Consider the following 7,265-nt stretch of genomic DNA (forward strand, 5'->3'; position numbering starts at 1 on the left):
GACTAACTCAAGAATTGCCTCTCCCCTTGTGAGTTCCAACATTAGCTGCTCCAAGAAGCAGTCATTAATGGTGTCTAGAAATTTTATCTCTGCATCTTGTCTTGAGGTGACATGTTCCCAGTCAATATGGGAATAGTTGAAATCCCCCATTATTATTGGGTTTTCTGTTTGTGTAGCCCCTCTATACATTTCAGCATCACCAGCACCAGCCTGATCCGGTGGTCAGTAGTATATGCCTACTGCTATACTCTTAAAAAGAAAAGGAGTACTTGTGGCACCTTAGAGACTAACCAATTTATTTGAGCATGAGCTTTCGTGAGCTACAGCTCACTTCATCGGATGCATACCGTGGAAACTGCAGCAGACTTTATATATACACAGAGAATATGAAACAATACCTCCTCCCACCCCACTGTCCTGCTGGTAATAGCTTATCTAAAGTGATCATCAGGTTAGGCCATTTCCAGCACAAATCCAGGTTTTCTCACTCTCCACCCCACCACACAAATTCACTCTCCTGCTGGTGATAGCCCATCCAAAGTGACAACTCTTTACACAATGTGCATGATAATCAAGTTGGGCCATTTCCTGCACAAATCCAGGTTCTCTCACTCCCTCACCCCCCTCCAAAAACCCACCCCTATACACACACAAACTCACTCTCCTGCTGGTAATAGCTCATCCAAACTGACCACTCTCCAAGTTTAAATCCAAGTTAAACCAGAACATCTGGGGGTGGGGGGTGGGGGGGTAAGAAAAAACAAGAGGAAATAGGCTACCTTGCATAATGACTTAGCCACTCCCAGTCTCTATTTAAGCCTAAATTAATAGTATCCAATTTGCAAATGAATTCCAATTCAGCAGTTTCTCGCTGGAGTCTGGATTTGAAGTTTTTTTGTTTTAAGATAGCGACCTTCATGTCTGTGATTGCGTGACCAGAGAGATTGAAGTGTTCTCCGACTGGTTTATGAATGTTATAATTCTTGACATCTGATTTGTGTCCATTTATTCTTTTACGTAGAGACTGTCCAGTTTGACCAATGTACATGGCAGAGGGGCATTGCTGGCACATGATGGCATATATCACATTGGTGGATGTGCAGGTGAACGAGCCTCTGATAGTGTGGCTGATGTTATTAGGCCCTGTGATGGTGTCCCCTGAATAGATATGTTAGAGACTAACAATAAATTGGTTAGTCTCTAAGGTGCCACAAGTACTCCTTTTCTTTTTGCGAATACAGACTAACACGGCTGTTACTCTGAAACCTGCTATACTCTTATTATTCAAGCATGGAATTCCTATCCATAGAGAGTCTATGGTAGTTTGATTCATTTAAGATTTTTACTATATTTGACTCTACGCTTTCTTTCACATATAGCGCCAATCCCACAAGCATGACAAAATTCCTACACATTTTGTACCCTGGTATTACTGTGTCTCATTGATAATCATCATTCCACCAAGTTTCTGTGATGTCGGTTATATCAATATCCTTGTTTAATGCCAGGCACTCAAGTTCACTTATCCAAGTATTTCAACTTTTTGCATTTGTATACAAGCACTTATAAAATGTGTCAATATTTAGCTGTCTGCCTTCATGTGATATAATTGAATAGGCTCTTAGCTCCTACCTGTACTTTATCAGCTTCTATCTTCTCCTCTTTACTAGGATATAGAGTATCCCTTTTAATAAATCCTCCCCTAAGGGATGTGTCCACCCCAATTACCTGCCTCATGGGGAGGGTGGGGTCTATGAAGCTTCATTAATTAGCATTTGAAAAACACTGAAGGGGGGCAGAAAATGGAGCTGGACCTGGAGCTAGAAGAAAGGTGAGCTCTTCCGGGGGAATCTCTTTCTGGTGGGATTCTGCTCCTAAATCACAGCCTAAAATAAACCACCTTCCTTAGTACAGAGAAATATCATAGCAGCTTTCAGGGTTGCTGCTGGGTCGTGTATTCTGAAGGGGACAGTGTAGTGGGTTTCAAATCCCAGCAGGGTCTGTCCATTAGTAATATATTCCTAATGTGCCTGGGTCTTTTAACTGAGATTCAAAACCTGAGGTTCTGCCTGCCTGATAGTCCTACCCCATCCCCCATTGCTGTCAGGCACATGTGGGTTTTGGCAGGAGATGGCAGGTGTAGAGCCAGGACATGGATTATATCCTCTGCCAGATGCATGGCATGAATGTTGGTTGTGCTTTGGCAAGCTGGGATTTGAAGGGTTAAAAGTCTGCTGTGAGTTTTGTGGCTTCTTTCCAAAAGGTTTCAGTTAACACCAAAGGTCTCCTGGTAGCTCACTCTCTTTAATAGATTTTTCCCATTGACTTCTCACTTTATTGACTATCATTTCCTTTTCTGCAGGGGAGCTATTTTCTGGGTCAGTGATCCAACCAACTTAAAAGGGATTTCATTGATTAGATTTTCTTGGTGGTTACTTCAGCCATGATGGGTAGAGTTGCTAGTACCTGCTAACAGCTCCTCTGTTCCCAACTAGCTACCCAACACAGGCCCCATACACCTTCCTCACCAATGGTGTTTGCGTTTGCGTGCCTCTTCTTTACCTTTATTGAGTGCTGTGTAATTGTTTGCACCTTCTTCATTTCCTTAATAGCTCATCTGATTTTCACTTCAATACAGCATGTCAACTGCCCTCAGGACACAGTGGAAGCTGCTAGCAAAGTTCTTTCTGTTGCTGTTACGCATTGGGCCAGATACTCAGCAGGCATTAACTCCATTCACTCCAGTGGAGGGGCCCCAGTATGCAGTGGCTGAAGAGCTAGTCCTTTATTTCTACAGCGTCATGCCTGTGCAGTGGGGAAGCCACAACAAACAAGTTACAGGTTCTAAGGCAGAGCAGAGTGTTGGGCCTTTTCAAAAGCAGCTGAGTGGTTTAGGAGCTGATTCCCCCAGAAGAGCTCGCCTTTCTCCTGGCTCCAGTTCCCGGCCCCTCCCAAAACCTAGGAATATTTTGCCATTTCCTGAAACCTGCTCTGCTTGGCTATTCTCAGAACCTTCTCCTCCCCCGACTGCTTTGTTCCAACTACAGAGCAGAGTAACCTCCGGCATCACTCTAAAGAACCATTTATGTCTCTAAACCATCATGTCTGAAGTGCCCATTACCTGAGCCTTGACCCTTTGGGCTCATTAAAGGTCTCGCAGCACTTTTCACAGGACTGCCCTCTCCCTTCCCAACCACACACGTACCTGTGTTTTTGAAAACTTAGGATGGGGTTACAATGACATACACAGTCCACTAGAGGCCACTCTCCAAAAGCATGCTGTCAGTGCATCTCAGTGTCATTTCTGCATCCGATGAAGTGAGCTGTAGCTCACTTAAGCTTATGCTCAAATAAATTTGTTAGTCTCTAAGGTGCCACAAGTCCTCCTTTTCTTTTTGTTCTAAAGCTGTGGTTTCCAACCTGTGGTTCGCAGATCACTGTGGGCTCGCAGACTATGTCTAAGATTTCCAAAGGTGTTTACAGCTCCATTTGAATTTTTTAGGGGTTTTCAAATGGAAAAAGGTTGAAAACCACTGCTCTAGAGCACGGCAGCTAAGTGGAGATACTGCAAGTTTACCCTCTAGAAAGTGAGCAAGTGAAACTGTATACGCAGCTCTGAGTCACAAAGGGCCTGATTCATGGGGTGAGGGAAGGGGCAAGGATCCTTCCATGCTGTCACAGTAGTGTCCCTTTACTCAGGGGAGAAGTCTCTGAACAGCAGTAAGACCCAGTCCGTGGCTTTTACACAGTGCACAGGGGGTACTGACTGTTGGCTGGTGGGCTGGGATGCAGTATGGCCAGGAATCCAGCCATGTTGCAAGGCCTGAGGAAGATGTGCAGAGACTAAGAACATTTTTCACAGCTCTGGGTTTTCCATGTGGCCTGGGTGCTCTGGTCCCCCTCCTCACTCCCAACACACATTTAAGATTAAGAGGTAGTTATCAGCTGTTGATTGCATTTATTTTCTGAGAGTCCATGAAATGTACAAACCCCAGAGATTTACTCAGGGCTGCACTGGTGACCAATAAGCTGTGCTTCTGTTTCTGTTATGTTTGTCCAGTGACTCCTCCTCTCTGGATAGTCTGGATTATGTTGGTATCTGGACAGGACACATTTTGTAACATTAAAAACTGTGACTGTGTCCCCAGCTGCAGAGATGCATCTTGTAAAGAAATCTGAAAGACAAGCTGGTCAAAAAATTAAAACCTATTTTAATGAAAAAGTTGTAAAATTTTGGACTTGTTTTAATTTCAAAATGTTCAAAACAAACTCATTTTTCATGTTTTCAAAAAATGTTCAATTAATTAAAGGGATTTTTTTGTGAAAATTTTATAGGAAACATTATTAAAATGACAGGTTTCAGAGTAACAGCCGTGTTAGTCTGTATTCGCAAAAAGAAAAGGAGTCCTTGTGGCACCTTAGAGACTAACCAATTTATTTGAGCATGAGCTTTCGTGAGCTACAGCTCACTTCATCAGATGCATACCGTGGTAATTGAAATCTTTCATGTACCAAAACTGATTTTGCAGAAAGCAAAAAATATTTTTAAAAATTCAGTAAAAATGTATTGAAACAAGAAAGGCACATTGTGCATGAAAAAATTTGGTTTTGAAAAACTAACAAAAATTCATATGAAAATTTTTGACTGACTCCATGAAAGACAGCTTTAATTCAGGCTGCGCTTGCAGGTAGTGTGGTCTGCACTTTTACTTGTAGGGATGTTGGCAGCAGTGTGTAAATGGTGTCATCTTCCCTGAGCAGTGATTTATTTGTATGGGAAAAGCCAGGGAAAATCTTTGTGAGTAATGGAAAAAGACACTAGCAAATGCCCAGCAGGGAACAATCCTGTACTGTCAGATGGACTGACTGATCTAAGGGGTCTTCTCTAATTTCTGTGGTGAGTTTGCGTTTGGACAGGAGTTTGATGTGCTATAAGTCACCACCACCAGATGGCAGTATTGGAAGCAATATCTAGCACTCAAAGGCCCACATGTCACTGAAATGTTCAGGGATGGTACTTCATGTACCTTGTGTTCCCAGTTGAGGCCAGTAACTCTTTGTACTTTCACCCACTCATTCGTACACCCCATCCCCATTCTGGCTTCTTCTCTCTCTCTCTCTCTCTCTCTCTCTCTCTCTGGAACGTGGAGGTTTTTCCATGTCTTTGAGCAGAACCAGAGCAGACTGAGGGGAGGTGGCTGAGGTCTGGGGGACTCTGAGATGAGGAAGGGTTTCTCTTTCAAAGGCACTCTCTGAGGTTTGAGTTTCGTTAGAATCCCTCAGTATTTACTCACACCAGCCGCCACAGTGTGGCGTTAGACATCAACAGTACAGCAGGAAAAGTAAAATACAGAGCCTGTGATTGAAGGAGCCCTGTCACCCATGGACCTGTGGCATTGGGTCTCCCAGAGTGGAGCTGGGCACGGCCATATCTTCATGTTCGGCAACAGAGTTAGCAGAGCTCTGGAATACTTCAAACTTTCTCACCACATCCTTTCCCCCTTGACCTGTATGTTTGTTTCCCTCTAAGTGTTTAGTCCTTTTCCAGACCTGGATGAAGTTAAAATATTTGTTTTGCTTAAAGGGCTTCCACCTTCAGTGAGGCTGGGAATGTTGATTCCCATGAAACCTTGAGGTGGCCCAACTCATCTCACTCCTGATGAGCTACAGGGGGCCCTTGACCTTCCAGCGCAGCCATGTCATATAGCAGCTGCAATTCCAAGCGTGTTTAAGGTTCACAGATGTCTAACAATGGCCAAATGGTCCCAAATGTGGGTATATTGCATGCCTGATCCCCCGAGAATGCAATATCCACTATATTGCCCAGTGCATTCCACCAGAAGCCTTCACAGCAAGGCCCTGGCATAGTCCTGGTGAGGGGGGAATTCTGTCTGTGCCTCTTGGGCTGGAGTGAATTATTCCAGGGGATGGGTTTGTTAGGCTATATTCCAGTTGGCTGGGCCAGTTGGAGTGACATAACAGCTCAGCAAATTTTGGACAGCTGTTTTCTGTTATTTCTCAGGCATCACAGCTGGGCAGGGCATTTTAGGGGCAAATTAGAAAAGAGCTTTCAGGCTAGGTTAGATTTTCGACTGGATAGCTCATATAATCTCCGTGGTGATGTAAAAGCCATTACTGTCCTGGAGTCTCACCCCAGACGTAGCTGTCTTTGGAGATCGTTCACCCCACAGGCCCAGATCTGGTGAAATGTCTCTTCACCATGAGCAGGGTCACCGGGTGGGTTCCCCTCACTCTGGGAAGGTCGTGGATAGGGAACCCCTCACAAGTGCTGTTGTTCCACACGATTCACTGGCCTTCACAGGGTACTTTCGATACAGTGATCCTCCTGCTCCACAGAACGGGATAAATGGGGCTTTCTGTGAAAAGGCTCAAGCCCCTGCTTTGGCTGGCAGCTTTGTTTGGAGAGACATTTAAAACGTGTATGTTACAAGTGGAAATGTGTTTTTAACTCTGGGAAATCTCGCCTAAATCCTTTATTTGAGGAGGATGTCATTACAGCATCTCCCACGAGACTTTTTGAATCTTATTAGATGTCTATTGACTTCCTAGGCATGATGGGATGGAGGGAAAATGTGAGACCAGAGCTGGGTGTTGCTCCAGGAGAGGGCTAGACAACAAGGTAACCAAGAGCCGAGCAGCTGTTCCAGGCAGGACGGAAATCCCCCCAGTTTGAGAAGCCACACTGTTCACCGCCCCCTGCCACCTGGGATGAAGCAGAGAATAACAGGAAGCACAGAGCATTAGTCCTTGAGGGAATATGCTGCCCATTGGCAGAAAGCAGCTCCTGTTCTCGGGGAGGAATGAGACAGGGGAGGGGAAAGTCTCAGGGACAGAAAATAGCCTCAGAAATGCACAGCAATGATGAACTTTTCACAAACATTACAGATGACTTTTTTATCGGTGCTGGATTTCTCAGTAAAGAGGAACTTGCTGGATCCTGTCTGCTCTCCCAGAGAGTCGCACAGACATCCCACTCCCTATCTGGGGTTTGCATGCCCCACTTCTGTCCAGCTCCATGCCACCAATGAGAGGGCAAGTCAGGAGCGGCAGGGAAAAGGCAGTTCTTGACAAGAGACTGAGGGTAACAGGTAGATGGCGCAGCATGAGTGACCCAGCAATCTCTCTGCTCTGCCCAGCTCGGAAGCAGTGGGGAGTAGAGGAGAGAAGAGCAGGGGCAGAGTCCTCTCCCCTGGATAATCATGTGAAGGGAAGAGAGGAGGCTGGGCCTAGCAAAGGGGAATCAG

The sequence above is a fragment of the Eretmochelys imbricata genome, chromosome 27, assembly GCF_965152235.1.
Source record: "Eretmochelys imbricata isolate rEreImb1 chromosome 27, rEreImb1.hap1, whole genome shotgun sequence".
NCBI classification, from domain to species: Eukaryota; Metazoa; Chordata; order Testudines; family Cheloniidae; genus Eretmochelys; species Eretmochelys imbricata.